Below are 16,291 nucleotides of genomic sequence, written 5' to 3'. Positions count from 1 at the left end.
AGGCAGAGTCTCATTCTGTTGCCCAGGCTAGAGTGCAGTGGCGCGATCTCAGCTCACTGCAACCTCTGTCTCTCGAGTTCAAGTGATTCTCCTGCCTCAGCCTCCTCCTGAATAGCTGGGATTACAGGTGTGCACCACCACGCCCAGCTAATTTTTATATTTTAAGTAGAGACGGGGTTTTACCATGTTGGTCAGGTTGGTCTCGAAATCCTGACCTCGTGATCCACCTGCCTCCGTCTCCCAACAAGTTGGAATTACAGGTGTGAGCCACCACGCCCAGCTATTTATTTGAGACAATCTTGCTGTCACCTAGGCTGGAGTGCTGTGGCATGAAATCTTGGCTCACTGTAACCTCTACCTCCCAGGTTCAAGCAATTCTCGTGCCTCAGCCTCCTGAGTTGCTGGGACTATAGCCACATGCCACCACACCTGCCTCATTTTTGTATTTTTAGTAGAGTCAAGGTTTTGCCATGTTTCCCAGGCTTGTCTTGAACTCCTGACCTCAGGTGATCTGCCCGCCTTGTTCTCCCAAAATGTTGGGATTACAGGCGTGAGCCATTGCACCTGACTGAGACCTAAGTTTAAATCTCAGTTCCTATATACTACGTAGACAAGTTATGTAATTTCTCTGAACATTAATATCTTGTGGAGGATGAGTATCACCTTGTGGGCTACTGTGAAGATTTAAAGTCGATGAAGTAAAATATTTAATACAAAACAGGTGCTCAAGCAGCAGTAAAAACCAAAGGAAAGTATCATACTTTTATTAGACAGATCAGAAAAGGCTTTAGGAAAAGTAGGGGAAGAATAAGTAGAATTCTAAAAAGAGATGATTCAACAGGGACAATTCCAAGCAGAAGTAAAGGCATAAACTAAAAGATCCAGAAAATGGTGGTCAAGGAAGGGAGAGAGAATAAAAAGCTGACAATATTGTCTGCCTAGCTGGGCATGGTGGCTCACATCTGTAATCCCAGCTGGGAGATCAAGGTGGGCAGACTGCTTGAGTCCAGGAGTTTGAGACCAGCCTGAGCAACACAGCAAAACACCATCTCTACTAAAAATACAAAAAATTAAAACATGCACATACACACAAAATAAAAAAATACAAATACAAATACAAAGATTTAGCTGGGCATAGTAGCAGGTGCCTGTAATCCCAGTTACTCAGGAGGCTGAGGTGGAAGAATCACCTGAGCCCAGGAGGTCGAGGCTATAGTGAGCTGAGATCATCATTGCACTCCAGCCTGGGCAACCAGCGTGAAACTAATGAAACTACTGAAAACAAAACATCCATCCATCCATCCATCCATCCATCCATCTATCTATCTATCTATCTATCTATCTATCTATCTATCTATATATAGAGAGACTGCCTTGTAAGATAAATAACACTATGTACCTGTCCTGGCTGGATATACCACATAGCATTAGAACCTGATTCCCTGCCTTCAAGAAATTTATAGTTTAGTTAAAGATAAGAGGTAATACCCTAGAGAAGAAGAATATGGTCAGTATAAAGTAGACAAGGCAGAATATATACATTAATAGTAAAACAACTAATAATGTAAGGCAGGCGTCCCCAAACTACAGCCCCGCGGGCCGCATGCAGCCCCCTGAGGCCATTTATCTGGCCCCCCGCCGCACTTCAGGAAGGGACACCTCTTTCACTGGTGGTCAGTGAGAGGAGCACAGTATGTGGCGGCCCTCCAATGGTCTGAGGGACAGTGAACTGGCCCCCTGTGTAAAAAGTTTGGGGATGCCTGATGTAAGGCAATAGACTGAACCTGCCCATCATATTTTAAAAGAAAAAGTGAATGTCAAATCAAAACTGCCAAGAAATACCACTTCACACCCACTAGGATCACTGTAATTTTAAAAATAGAAGATAACAAGTGCTAGCAACACTTGTTGCTAGAAATCAGAGAAACACAGAGAAATCAGAACCCTCAAACATTACTGGTGGGAATACAAGATGATGCAGTCACTATGGCAGTTCCTCAATAAACTAAACACAGAATGACCACGTGACTCAGCAATTCCATTCCTAGGCATATAGCCAAAAGAACTGAACAAGGTGTTCAAACAAAAGCTTGTACATAAATATTCACTGCAGCACTATTCAAAGCAGCTAAAAGATAGAAATAACACAAACGTTTATCATGATATGAACAGATAAACAAAATGTGGTCGATCCATTCAAGGAAATATTTGGCCATCAAAAGGTATGAAGTACTAATACATGCTACAACACAGATATACCAAGAAAACATATTGTATCAAAGAAGCCTACACAAAGTAGGTGTTCAACTTGCTGATTCTAGTTCTCTCACTACATACTATATAGTTCCCTTTATATGGAATATACAGATTAGACAACTTCACCAAGACAGGGAGTAGATTCATTGTTGCCAGGAGTTAAGCAGAGGAGAAAACAGAATGACTGCTCAATGGTATGGAGTTTCTGTGGGGTGATGAAATCCTACAACTAGATAGTGATGGTGGCATACCGTGAATAAACTTAGTGACACAGGCATGCTTTAAAATGGGTACATGACAATGAAATATTTTATGAAAAAAGAAAAACAATGTAATGGTTATGATGGTAAACTTTATATTATCTGTATTTAACCCTAATTTAAGAAATTACAAGTAAATACTTTCCTTCAACAACGCAGAGGAGGCCGGGCATGGTGGCTCATGCCTGTAATCCCAGCACTTGGGGAGGCCAAGGTGAACAGATCACTTGCGGTCAGGAGTTCCAGACCAGGCTGGCCAACATGGTGAAACCCCAACTCTACTAAAAACACAAAAATTAGCCAGGTGTGGTGGTGCGTGCCCATAGTCCCAGCTTTTCAGGAGGCTGAGGCAGGAGAATCATTTGAACCCAGGAGGCAGAGGCTGCAATGAGTTGAGATCGCACCATTGTACTCCAGCCTGGATGACAGAGCGAGACTGTCTTAAAAAAAAAAAGAAAGAAAAGAAAAAGAATGTAGAGCAAAGTAGAGAAAAGCAGTTTTATTCTTTTTTTCCTTTTGAGATGGGGCCTCACTCTATCACCCATGCTGGAGTGCAGTGGCAATATTTAGGCTCACTGCAACCTCTGAAGCCTTCCGGGTTCATGCGATCCTCCCACCTCAGCTTCCTGAGTAGTTGGGACTACTGGTGCATGCCACCATGCCCAGTTAATTTTTTTGTATTTTTAGTAGAGATGAGGTTTTGCCATGTTGCCCAGGCTGGTATTCTTCTATTGCTAGAATATTTAGTATAGGCCTATCTTGGAGATATTATGGGCTCAGTTCCAGACCACCGCAATAAAGCAAATATTGCAATAGGCAAGACACACAAACTTTTTGGTTTCACAGTGCACATAAATTATATTTAAGTTATACTGTAGGCTATTAAGTGTGCAACAGCATTCTGTCTACAAAAACAAGGTACATACTTTTATTTTAAAATACTTTATTGCTAAAAATGCTAACAATCATCTGAGCCTTCAGTGAGTCATAATCTTTGCTTGTGGAGGGACTTGCCTCAATGTCCCTATTGAGGGCTGCTGACTGATCAGGGTGGTGGTTGCTGAAGGTTGATGGATATGGCAATTTCTTTTTCTTTCACTGAAGTGTAAACTTTTTTTTTTCTTTTGAGACAGGGTCTTGCTCTGATGCACAGCTCACCACAGCCACAAACTCCTGGGCTCAGAAGATCCTCCCACGTTAGCCTCCTGAGTAGCTAGGACTATAGGCACGCACCACAATGCCTGGGTAATATTTTAATTTTTTGCAGATGTAAGACCTAGCTATGTTTCCCAGGCTGACAATTTCTTAAAATAAAACAACAATGAAGTTTGCAACATGGATTGTTACTTCCTTTCACAGAAACATTTCTCCGTAGAATGCAATGTTGTTTGATAGCATTTTACCCACAGCAGAACTTCTTTCAAATTTGGAGTCAATCCTTTCAAACCCTACTTCTGCTCTATAAACTCACCTTATGTAATATGCTAAATACCTTGTTGTCATTTTAACAATGTTCACAACATCTTCACCAGAAGCATATTCCATCTTAAGAAACCAACCACTTTCTTTGCTCATCTGTAAGAAGCAACTCCTCATCTACTCAAGTTTCATTACAGATTGCAACAATTCAGTCACATCTTCGACTGGCTAATTCTAGATCTCTCATTATTTTTACCACATTTGCAGTTACTTCCTCCACTGAAGTCTTGATCCCCTCAAAGTCATCCATAAGGGTGGGAATCAACTTCTTCCAAACATCTGTTAATGATATTTTGACCTCCTCCCATGTACCACAAATGTTTTCATTTTAATTAATTTTTTGGAGACAGGGTCTCACTTTCATGCCCAGGCTAGAATACAGCGGCAAGATCAGAGCTCACTGCAGCCTCAAATTCCTGGGCTCAAGTGATTTTCCCATCTTGGCCTCCCAAATAGTTGAGACTACAAGTGTGCACCACCAAGAATGGCTAATTGTTGGCCAGGCTGGTCTCAAACTCCTGGCCTCAAAGGATCCACCCACCTGGGCCTATCAAAATGTTGGCATTACAGGCATGAGCCACCATACCCAGCCACAAATGTTCTTAATGGTATCTATAGTGGTGAATCCTTTCCAGATGTTTTTCAATTGATTTGGTCCAGATCCATCAGAGGAATCACTATCTATTGCAGCTACAGCCTCATGCAATGTATTTCTTAAATAATAAGACTAAAGTTGAAATTACTCCATGATCCATGGGCCATGGAATGAATACTGTTACCTGGCATGAAAACTATATTAATCTTAGCCGGGCGCGGTGGCTCAAGCCTGTAATCCCAGCACTTTGGGAGGCTGAGGCGGGTGGAGCACGAGGTCGAGAGATCGAGACCATCCTGGTCAACATGGTGAAACCTCGTCTCTACTAAAAATACAAAAGACTAGCTGGGCGTGGTGGCGCATGCCTGTAATCCCAGCTACTCAGGAGGCTGAGGCAGGAGAATTGCCTGAACTCAGGAGGCGGAGGTTGCGGTGAGCCGAGATCGTGCCATTGCACTCCAGACTGGGTAAGAAGAGCAAAACTCCGTCTCAAAAAAAAAAAAAAAAAAAAAAAAAAAGAAAACTATATTAATCTCAGGCAGGGCATAGAAGCTCATGCTTGTAATCCCAGCACTTCAGGAGGCCAAGACAGGTAAATCCCTTGAGCCTAGAAGTTTGAAACCAGCCAAGGAAACACAGCAAAACTGTGTCTCCACCAAAACATACAAAAATTAGCTGGGTGTGTTGTTGGCACCTGCCTGTAGGCCCAGCTAAAGGCTGAGGCGGAAGGATCACCTGAGCCCAGGGACACTAAGCCTGGCATGAGCTGTGATCATACCACTGCACTCCAGCTTGGGCAACAGAGTGAGACCCTGTCTTAAAAAACAACAAAACAAAAAACAGTATTAATCTCTTGTACATTCTCATCAGAGCTCTTGGGTGAACAGGTACATTGCCAATGAGCAGTAATATTTTGAAAGGAACCTTTCTTCCTGAGCAAATCTCCACAGTGGGCTTAATATATTCAGTAAACCATACTGTAAAATAGATGTGCTGTCATCTAGGCTTTGTTGTTCCATTAACAGAGTAGATTTAGCATAATTCTTAAGGGCCCTAAGATTTTAGAATGGTAAATGAGGTTTTCTGGAATGGTAAATTTGGTTTCCAATTCAAATCATTAGCTGCATTAGACCCTAACAAGACAGTCAGCCTGTCCTGTGAAGCAGTTGGCTTCTCTCTAGCTATGAAAATCCTAGGGAGCATCTTCTTCCAATAGAAGGCTGTTTCATCTACATGGAAAACCTGTTGTTCAGTGCAGCCTCCATCATTAATGATCCTAGCTGCATCTCCTGGATAACTTGCTGCAGCTTCTACATCAGTATGTGCTGCTGCTTTACCTTGCACTTTTATGTTACAAAGATGGTTTAAACTTCATAAACCAACCTCTCCTCACCTCAGACTTTTCTTCTGCAGCTCGCTCACCTCTCTCAGCCTTCACAGAATTAAGGAGAATTAGGGCTTTGCTGTGGCTTAAAGTTTGTTAAGGGAATGTTTTTTTTTTTTTTTTTTTTTTTTGAGACGGAGTTTCGCTCTTGTTACCCAGGCTGGAGTGCAATGGCGCGATCTCGGCTCACCGCAACCTCCGCCTCCTGGGTTCAGGCAATTCTCCTGCCTCAGCCTCCTGAGTAGCTGGGATTACAGGCACGCGCCACTATGCCCAGCTAATTTTTTGTATTTTTAGTAGAGACGGGGTTTCACGATGTTGACCAGGATGGTCTCGATCTCTCGACCTCGTGATCCACCCGCCTCGGCCTCCCAAAGTGTTAAGGGAATGTTATAGCTAGTTTGATTTTCTTTCCAAACCACTCAAACTTTCTCCATATCAGCAATAAGGCTATTTTTCTTTCTTAACATTCCCATGTTCATTGGAGTAGCACTTTTAATTTCCTTCAAGAACCTTTCCTTTGCATTCACATCTTAGTTAACTATCTGATGCAAAAGGCCTATCTTGGCTTTTGGCATGCCTTTATCACTAAACTTAATCATTTCTAAATTTTCATTTAAAGTGATTGTAACATTAATAGTGGGCCTAATTTCAATATTGTTGTGTGTCAGGGAATAGGGAGGCCTGAGGAGAGAAAGAGAACAGGGAAATAGCAATTTGGCAAAGCAGTCAGAACACACACAACATTTCAAGTCTGTTCTCCTATATGGGTGCAGTTCATAGCACCCAAAACAAGTGTAATAATAATGTCAAAGATCACTGATCAGCTGGGTGCACTGGGTCATGCCTGTGACCCACTTTGGGGAGGCCGAGACGAGTGAATCACTTGAGGTCAGGAGTCTGAGAACACCCTGGTCAACATGGTGAAACTTCATCTCTACTAAAAATACAACAATAGCCAGGGGTGGTGGCCCATACCAGTAATCTCAGCTACATGGGAGGCAGAGGTATGAGAATTGCTTGAACACAGGAGGTTCAGGTTAGAGTAAGCCAAGATTGTAACACTGTACTCCAGCCTGGGTGACAGAGTGAGACCCCATCTCAAAAAAAAAGACCACTGATCACCACTAACAAGTAATAATGAAAATGTTTTAAATAGTGCGAGAATTACAAAAACATTCTATTGGGAAAACGGCAGCTATGAATTTGCTCACTGCTGGTTTGCCACAAACCTTCTATTTGTTTAAAACAACAACAACAACAACAAAAACAACAACAACAACAACAACAACAACAACAACAAAAAAAAAAAAAAACGCTATCTGCAAAGTGCAATAAGCAAAGTGCAATAAAATGAGGTGTGGTCATACTCTGGGTATGGACCAGGGCACATTCTGTGATGGTCAAAGTAATAGCTAACATTTACTGAGAACTCAGCACAGCTGATCCTTGAACAACACAGGTTTGAACTATATGGGTTCACTTACACGTGAATTTTCTTCCACCCCTGCCACTCCAGAGACAGCAAAAGTAATCCCACCTTTTCCTCCTTAGCCTACTCATCATGAAGATGAAAAGATAGTAAACATATTTTCTTTTGTAATTTTAATAATTTTTTCTCTGACTTTATTGTAAGAATATGGTATACAATATGTACAACATAAAATATGTATTAATCAACTGTTTACATTATACATAAAGCTTCCAGTAAACAGTAGATTATCAGCAGTTAAGTTTCTGAGAAGTTCCAAGTTATATGTGGATTTTTGACTTGTTGGGGGTTGGTACTTCTAGCCCTTACGTTGTTAAGGGTCAACTGTATATGCCAGACAGTGTTCTAAGTACTTCACATTTAAGTAATTTGTTCAAGATTACAGAGCTAGTAATTAGTGTTGCTGGGGACTGCTTTGCTCCAGAGTCCATATTATCAACCAATACATTCTATCACAGAAAGTTCCATGACAGAATGGCTTACTTCTTTCTGAGACATAAACTGAAACTGAAGAAGTAACATTCCACCACAGGCTGAAAAGAGCTGATCAGTTTTTTCACTGTATTTTGCCAGTGATTAGCTATCCAAGAAACAAAAAAATACCCAGACTTTTAAAAATCTGGGTAGAAAGTTAGTTACTGGCTGGGCACAGTGGCTCACACCTGTAATCCCAACACGCTGGTGGGCCAAGGCGGGTTGACTACTTGAGCTCAGAAGTTCCAAGACCAGCCTGGGCAACTTGGCAAAACCCCATCTCTACAAAAAAATACAAAAATTACCTGGGCATGGTAGTGCCCACGTATGGCCCCAGCTACTTGGGAAGCTGAGGTGAAAGGACTGCTTGAGCCCAGGAAGTCAAGCCTGCAGTGAGCCATGATTGTACCACTGGACTCCAGCCTGGGTGACAAAAGCAATATCCTGTCTCAAAAAAAAAAAAAAAAAGTTAATTTCGGATAAGGTCTGTTAGGTTACATATAATTGCTGCTTTATTTTAAGTCACAGCAAAGATATCTGTGTATATCCTTGCGTTTATTTAGAAAATATAAGGTTACAAAGGGCTCCCAAAGATCACTACTAGCAGTTAGAAGATTACGGAGGAGATGAAAAGTCATAAGGAAGTAGGAAGAAAACCAAAGAAAGACTGATGATTGAATAAGATCTTATATATGTGTATAGCTCAGAAATTTGAATACTGTATCCAGGAGTCTACTTTCTTGTTTTCAACTTGTAAAAAATTGTGGTAAAATACAAAAAACATAAACTGTTCTATCTTAACCACTTTTAGGAGTACAGTTGAGTGTTATTAAATATATTCACAATGTTGTAAAAACATTACCCACCACCCATCTCCATAACTCTATTCATCTTATAAAACTGAAACTATGGCCCTTTTAAGTCCCCACTGCCCTTCTCCCCAGTAACCACCATTCTATTTTGTCTCCATGATTTTGGTTACTCTATATACTTCATTCAAGTCAGTGGAATTACACAGTATTTGTCTTTTTATGGCTGGCTTATTTCACTTAGCGTAAGTCCTTAGGATTCATATAATTTGTGGTATGTATCAGAATTTCCCCTTTTTTTTTTTTGGAGACGGACTCTTGTTCTGTCATCAGGCTGGAGTGCAATGGTGCGACCTTGGCTCACTGAAACCTCCACCTCCTGGGTTCAAGCGATTTTTCTGCCTCAGTCTCCTGAGTAGTTGGGATTATAGGCCCATACCACTACGCCCAGCTAATTTCTGTATTTTTAGTAGAAACGGGGTTTCACTATGTTGGCCAGGCTGGTCTCAATCTCTGGACCTCATGATCCACCTGCCTCAGCCTCCTAAAAGTGCAAGGATTATAGGTGTGAGCCACTGTGCTGGCCTTTCCTTCCTTTTTAAGGCTAAATAATATTCCAGTCTATGAAAATACCATATTATGCTCATATATTCACCATTGATGGACATTTAGGTTGCTACCACATTTTTGCTACTGTGACTAATCACTAAGCCAGGCGCGGTGGCGCGTGCCTGTAGTCCCAGCTACACAAGAGGCTAAGGCAGGAAGATAGTTTAAGTCCAAAATTTCAATGCCACCTGGACAACAAACATAATGAGACCTCATCTCTTAAAACTATAATAGGCCCACTTGCTCCCTCCTGCCATCTGGCTGACATGAAGAAGTGGAGGTGGCAGCAGTTAGCCTGCATCTGAGGCTCATGGGCAGCAAACTCCTGCTCATGCACCATGAATGATTTTGCCAAAGGAGGTTTCACTGTAGCGGATTATGTCATCAGAAGATTGACCTAAGGTGAACGATTGTGCCACTGCTCCTCAATTTATGACCAACAATTATGTTTGCATGACTCAGCTTAACTGTGATGGGGTGGGTATGCAATATAAAGATTACATCTAAGTGAGAGAAATTTAGCAATTCTTGTGCTTCTGAGATAAGTCTGAAAAAAATCACAACATCTTGAGTTGACAGAAGATACTGTGGATTTGGCAAAGAAAGCTGCTGTAAGTGGTAGAAAAATGATTCATTCCTTATTGGAGGCTTATTGAGAACTGGTTATAAAATAGAAAATAAAATACTGGCAATGGAAGCAGCTTTGAACTGGGTAAATACACAGGCAATATAATAACTCTAACTAAATTAGGATAAGCTGACAATTGTTGGCTTATGTTAAGTATTTTCTTTAGTGAATATAATTACAACATAACTGAAGTTCTAACAGAAAACTGTAATTTGCTTGATGAATGTAAAACCCGAAGTTATACAGACTGCATAGAGCACAGACAACTAATAAAAATAAAAGGAAATGAAGAGTTTTGCAAAGAAAGACTTGATACAGCTCTATTACACCAGAGCCACTGAATAGAGACCAGAAAACCACTTTCTTTACAGTAACTGAGCTCTTTGTTTTCTTCATACTGAACAGTTTAGAACACAGTCCCATGGTATATAATTTGGAAAATACAAGAGTTTAAAACAAAAATAAAAATCACCAGTAATCCAACCACCTTGGAGAATACTACTATATTAGTTATGCAACTGAGTTACCAAGGTTATGCAACTGAGTTACCAAGGTTGAGATGTTTTGAAGGATGCTAGATCTGGGAATCTGGCTGAGCAGCTGCAGGGACAGCTGGGTGTAAAGCAACCACCCTCCCCCCGTTTAGGCAAAGATGTACTCCTCAGCTGTTCCACAAGGCCAGGATTCCTATCTGCTGACGTTGAAGCAAGAATTGAGACATACAAAGAGAACAGAAATGGAACATTTTAAGCTAATACTAGAAAAGAAAGGAAGATTAATATCCAAAATGGCAAGATTAATATGCCAAGATTAGTATCTAAATGGTAGACAGATGCAGTGAGATCACACCTGTCATCTCTGCACTTTGAGAAGCCAGGGCAGGAGGACTGCTTGAGGCCTGGGGCTAGAGCCCAGTCTCTTTAACACAGTGAGACGACCCTTGTCTCCATGAATATGTATGTACTTAAAAGGATAAAAATAATAATACTATCTCCTACAACATGGCTGTGATTCTTCTGGGCACTTTATGTGTATTAACTTTTAAAACTCGAGTTTCTGCTATTAGTCACTATGAGAAAGTGGTAACAGAATAAAAGGGAACATGAAAGTTTAAAAAATTTAAAAATAATGGCCCAAATAGTTAACATTTCTGAGAACATGATTATTCTTACAGGACACACAGATTAAAAACTACAAGTTTCTCTTTCATAAACATCAGATTGTCAAAAGTTTAAAAATCTCTTCCGGGTGTGGTGGCTCACTCACGCCTGTAATCCCAGCACTTTGGGAGGCCGAGGCCGGTGGATCACCTGAGGTCAAGAGTTCAAAAACAGCCTGGCCAATGTGGTAAAACCCCATCTCCACTAAAAATACAAAAATGACCTGGGCGTGGTGGCAGGCAGCTGTAATCTCAGCTATTTGGGAGGCTGAGGCAGGAGAATCCCTTGAACCCATGAGGCAGAGGTTGCAGTGAGCTGAGATTGTGCCACTCTCCTCCAACCTGGGGAATAGAGTGAGACTGTCTCTGCCCCACCAAAAAAAAATAAAAATAAATAAAGTAAATATCTCACAATATCAGGTATTTGAGAGAACATGGAACAAAGGACACTCTCATACTTGAGTGAACAAACTGTACACTGGAACAATCACTTTGGAGAGCAATTTGACAAGGTGAAAATGTACATACTTTTCAGCCCACTTCTAAGCTCCTAACCTCTATGATGTGTACTCAAGAAGAAATGTATTAGCCTTCATTGTAGCCTTATTGGTAAGAGTAAAGAAATGGAGGCTGGGTGTGGTGGCTCATGCCTATAATCCCAGTACTTTGGGAGGCCAAGGTGGCTGGATCACAGGAGATCAGGAGTTTGAGACCAGCCTGCCCAACATGGTGAAATCCATAAAGATACAAAATTGGTGGGGCGTGGTGGCGCCTGCTGTAATCCCAGGTACTTGGGAGGCTGAAGCAGAAGAATCACTTGAACCCAGGAGGTGGAGGCTGCAGTTAGCCAAGATTGGCCACTGCACTCAGGGCACCAAGAAATGGAAACATAAATGTCCATCATAGGGGGAATGGGTACATTGTGGACAAATTATGGTATATTCATACAATGGAATTCTTTATGGCAGTTAAAATGAATGCAATGTTGAGTAAAAAAGATGCAGAATGATTTGTACACTATGATGTCATTTGGTTAATGTTTAAAAACATGCAAAACAATATGCCTATCTACAGACTGTGTATCAAAAATCAAGGGAGTGGCTATCTCTGGAGAGAGGAGAAAGGAAAAGGGGCTGAAGACGGGAAGAATGGTACACAGTGGATGTCAACTCTAATAAACTTCTGCAAAAAGAGGTGAAGTAAACATAACAAAAGGTTAATTTCTTACTAAGTTGTACACAAGTGGATGTTCATTTTGGGTTCATAGATGGGCATTCGTTTTGTTACTGATATTCTCTAATTTTATGTATACTTGAAATATTTGATAAAAAGCAAAACTTAAGTGTAATTTAAGACACACATGATAAAAGAAAAAAATACCAATAATAACAAATAAAAAGGTCGTATCATCTGCCAACAGAAGTGACTTTACTTCTTCCTTTCCAATTTGCATGCCTTTTATTTCTTTTTTTTCGCCTAATTGTGCTGGTTAGGACTTCCAATACTACACTGAATAGAGGCAGTAAAAGCAGGCATCTTTACCTTGTTCCTGATCTTAAATGCTTTTGGTCATTCACCACTGAGTATGATATTTACTGGGAGTTTTTCATATAAAGCTTTTATTACGTTGAGATAGTTTCCTTCTATTTCTAGTTTGTCAAGTGCTTTTATCATGAATTTTGTCAAATGTGTTCTTTGTATCAATTGAAATGATCATATGACTTTTTTCCTCCTTCACTCTGTTAATTAAATTTTCATTGATTGATGTTCACATGTTGAGCATCTATTCCAGGAATAAATCCTACTTGGCCATGGTGTATAATCTTTTTAATATACTGCTAAATTTAGCATGTATTTTGTTGAGGATTTTTACAAAAAAGGGTATCAATTTGTAGTTTTCTTGTACTGTCTTTTTCTTGCTTTGATAGGGTAATCCAGGCCTCACAGAATGAGTTAAGAAGTGTTCCCTCTTAAATTCTTTGGACAAGTTTGAACAGAATTGGTGTTTGTTCCTTTTTAAATGTTTAGTAGAATTCACCACTGAAGCTATCAGGCCCAGGCTTTTCTCTGTTGGGAGATTTTTGAATGTTGACTTAATCTTCTCACTAATTACAATACAGTTCTATTCAAATTTCAAATTTTCTATTTCTTAGTGATTTAGTCTTGTTAAGTTTTGTGTTTCCAGGAATTTGTCCACTTCATCTAGGTTATCCAATTCATTGATGAACAACTGCTTTTTTTTTTTTTTTGAGACACAGTCTTTCTGTGTTGCCTAGGCTGGAGTGCAGGGGCACAATTTTGGCTCACTGCAACCTCCACCTCCCCAATTCAAGTAATTCTAATGCTTCAGCCTCCTGAGTAGCTACAACTACAGGCACATGCCACCATGTCCAGCCCACTTTTTGTTTTTAGTAGAGACAGAGTTTCGCCACGTTGCGCAGGCTGGTCTCAAACTCCTGAGCTCAGGCAATGCACCCACCTCAGCCTCCCAATGTGTTAGGATTACAGGCGTGAGCCACTGTGCATGGTATTCCCTTATAACCTTTTTTATTTCTACAGAATTGGAAGTAATATCCTTTCACTTCCTTTTTTTTTTTTTTGAAATGAGTTTCGTTCTTGTCTCTCAGGCTGGAGTACAATGGTGCGATCTTGGCTCATTGCAACCTCTACTTCCCAGGTTCAAGTGATTCTCCTGCCTCAGCCTCCTGAATAACTGGGATTACAGGCATGCACCACTATGTCCAGCTAATTTTTGTATTTTTAGTAGAGACAGGGTTTCACCAGGTTGGCCAAGCTGGTCTTGAACTCCTCACCTCAGGTGATCCAAGCACCATGGCCTCCCAAAGTGCTGGGATTACAGGTGTGAGCCACCACACCTGGCCCTCACTTTCACTTCTGATTTTAGTAATTTGATCTTTCTTTCCTTAGTCCATCTAGCTAAAGCTTTGCCAATTTTGCTTATCTTTTCAAAGAAGAACCAACTTTTTGCTTCTTTTGACTCTATTTTTCTATTTTTTATTTCATTTATCTCTGCTTTAATCTTTATTACTTCATTCCTTTAGCTTTAGGTTTAGTTTGTCTTTTTTTCTAGTTATTTAATTTGTAAGGTTAGAGTGTTGATTTTAAGATTCTCTTCTTTCATTGAATAAGTTTTTTTTTTTTTTTTGACACGGAGTCTCACTTTGTTGCTAAGGCTGGAGTCCAATGCATGATCTCAGCTCACTACAACCTCTGCTTCCCAGGTTTAAGTGATTCTCCTGCCTCAGCCTCCCATGTAGCTGGTACTACAGGTGTGCACCACCATGCCTGGCTAATTTTTGTATTTTTAGTAGAGATGGGGTTTCGCTACGTTGGTCAGGCTGGTCTCAAACTCCTGACCCTCAGGTGATCCACCCACCTAAGCCTCCCAAAGTGCTGGGATTACAGGCGTGAGCTGCCTCGCCTGGCTGAGACAAGGTCTTGGTATGCTGCCCAGGCTGGCCTCAAAATCCTGGGCTCAAGCAATCCCAAGTGCTGGATTATAGGTATGAGCCATTATACTAGGCCCCTCTTGAAACCATTCTTTGATTTAAAGTCTGCTTTAGGGCCCAGTATGGTGGCTCACACCTATAATCCCAGCACTTCGGAAGGCTGAGGCAGGCAGATCACTTGAAATTGGGAGTTTGAGACTAGCCTGGCAAACATGGTGAAACCCACTCTCTACTAAAAATACAAACATTAGCTGGGCATGGTGGCAGGTACCTGTAAACCCCAGCTACTTGGGAGGCTGAGGCAGGAGAATCACTTGAACCAGGAGACAGAGGTTGCAGTAAGTTGAGACTGCACCACTGCACTACATCCTAGGCGACAGAGCAAGATGCCATCTCTAAATAAATAAATAAATGAAAATAAAAGTCTGTTTTATCTGATATTAGTATAGCCACCCCTGCTCTTTTGGTTACTGTTTGCATGGAATAGCTGTTTCCATCCTTTCACTTTCAATCTATTTCTGTCTTTATTTTATTTATTTATTTCTAAAAATAAAGATGGGGTTTCACCATGTTGGTCAGGCTGATCTTCAACTCCTGACCTCAGGTGATCCGACTGCCTTGGCCTCCCAAGTGCTTGGATTACAGGCATGAGCCGCCACACCTGGCCCTATTTCTGCCTGTTGGATCTTCAGTGAGTCTCCTGTGGATAGCATATAGTTGTATCATGTCATTTTTATCCATTCTGCCAATTTCTTGTCTTTTGATTAGGGAGTTTAATCCATTTATATTTAAAGTACTTGTAAGGAATTTCTGTCATTTTGGCATTTTATTGCTATATCCTTATAGCTTTGTTCCTCATTTTCCTAAATTACTGTTTTCTTTTGTATTTAGATACATTTATTATTATTATTATTATTTTTTTTAAGATGGTGTTTCACCATGATGGCCAGGCTGGTCTTGAACTCCTGACCTCAGGTGATCCACCCACCTCAGCCTCCCAAAGTGCTAGGATTACAGGTGTGAGCCACTGCACCCCGCCTTTAGATACATTTCTTTGGTGAAATGTGTAAATTCCTTTCACATTTCCTTCTGTATATATATTATAGGTATTTTCTTTACAGTTACCATAAAGATTACATCTAATATCTTAAAGTTAAACATTCTATTTTTAGTTAATACCAGTTTGACTTCACTACTATTCAAAGAATCGCTCCTTTATAGCTGCCTCTACCCTTTTTTGTTACTGATGTCACAAAACCCACCCTTATATACTGGACCCCTATTAGTTATTAGTTTATGCCCCTAAACATAAACTAGTATTTCATTCAATCATGGAGTGAGAGAAATGAGTCTTTGCTATGCTACCCAGGCTGGTCTTGAATTCCTGGGTTCAAGCAATCCTCCCACCTCAGCCTACTGAGTAGCTGGGATTACAGGCATGTACCACTATACCTGGTTCTTTTTTATTTTTCTTTTTTTCATCCAGCCCAAAATGTCATACCCGGTTCTAATAATTTTTTTAAATGTATTAATCTCTTAAATTATGTACAAATAAAACGTGGGGCCACACTCAAAGTTTCAGTGCTATTTTTTAGGCTAACAATTATCTTTTTAAAAATATATTCATCTCTTAAACTATGGAGAAACCAAATAGGAGTTACAAGCCACTGTTAAGA

The 16,291-nt window shown here is 40.5% G+C and overlaps 1 protein-coding gene across 4 annotated transcripts in view; it reads right to left on the bottom strand.

The window, feature by feature from the left end:
- KDM2A (lysine demethylase 2A) overlaps positions 1–16,291 on the bottom strand; it is a 150,023-nt gene that overhangs the window by 51,465 nt on the left and 82,267 nt on the right. The window lies entirely within an intron of this gene.

Source organism: Saimiri boliviensis, chromosome 6 (genome assembly GCF_048565385.1).
Source record: "Saimiri boliviensis isolate mSaiBol1 chromosome 6, mSaiBol1.pri, whole genome shotgun sequence".
In the NCBI taxonomy this organism is placed as follows: Eukaryota; Metazoa; Chordata; class Mammalia; order Primates; family Cebidae; genus Saimiri; species Saimiri boliviensis.
The sequence above is the reverse complement of the archived record's forward strand: the minus strand, read 5'-3'. Positions and strand labels throughout refer to the sequence as shown.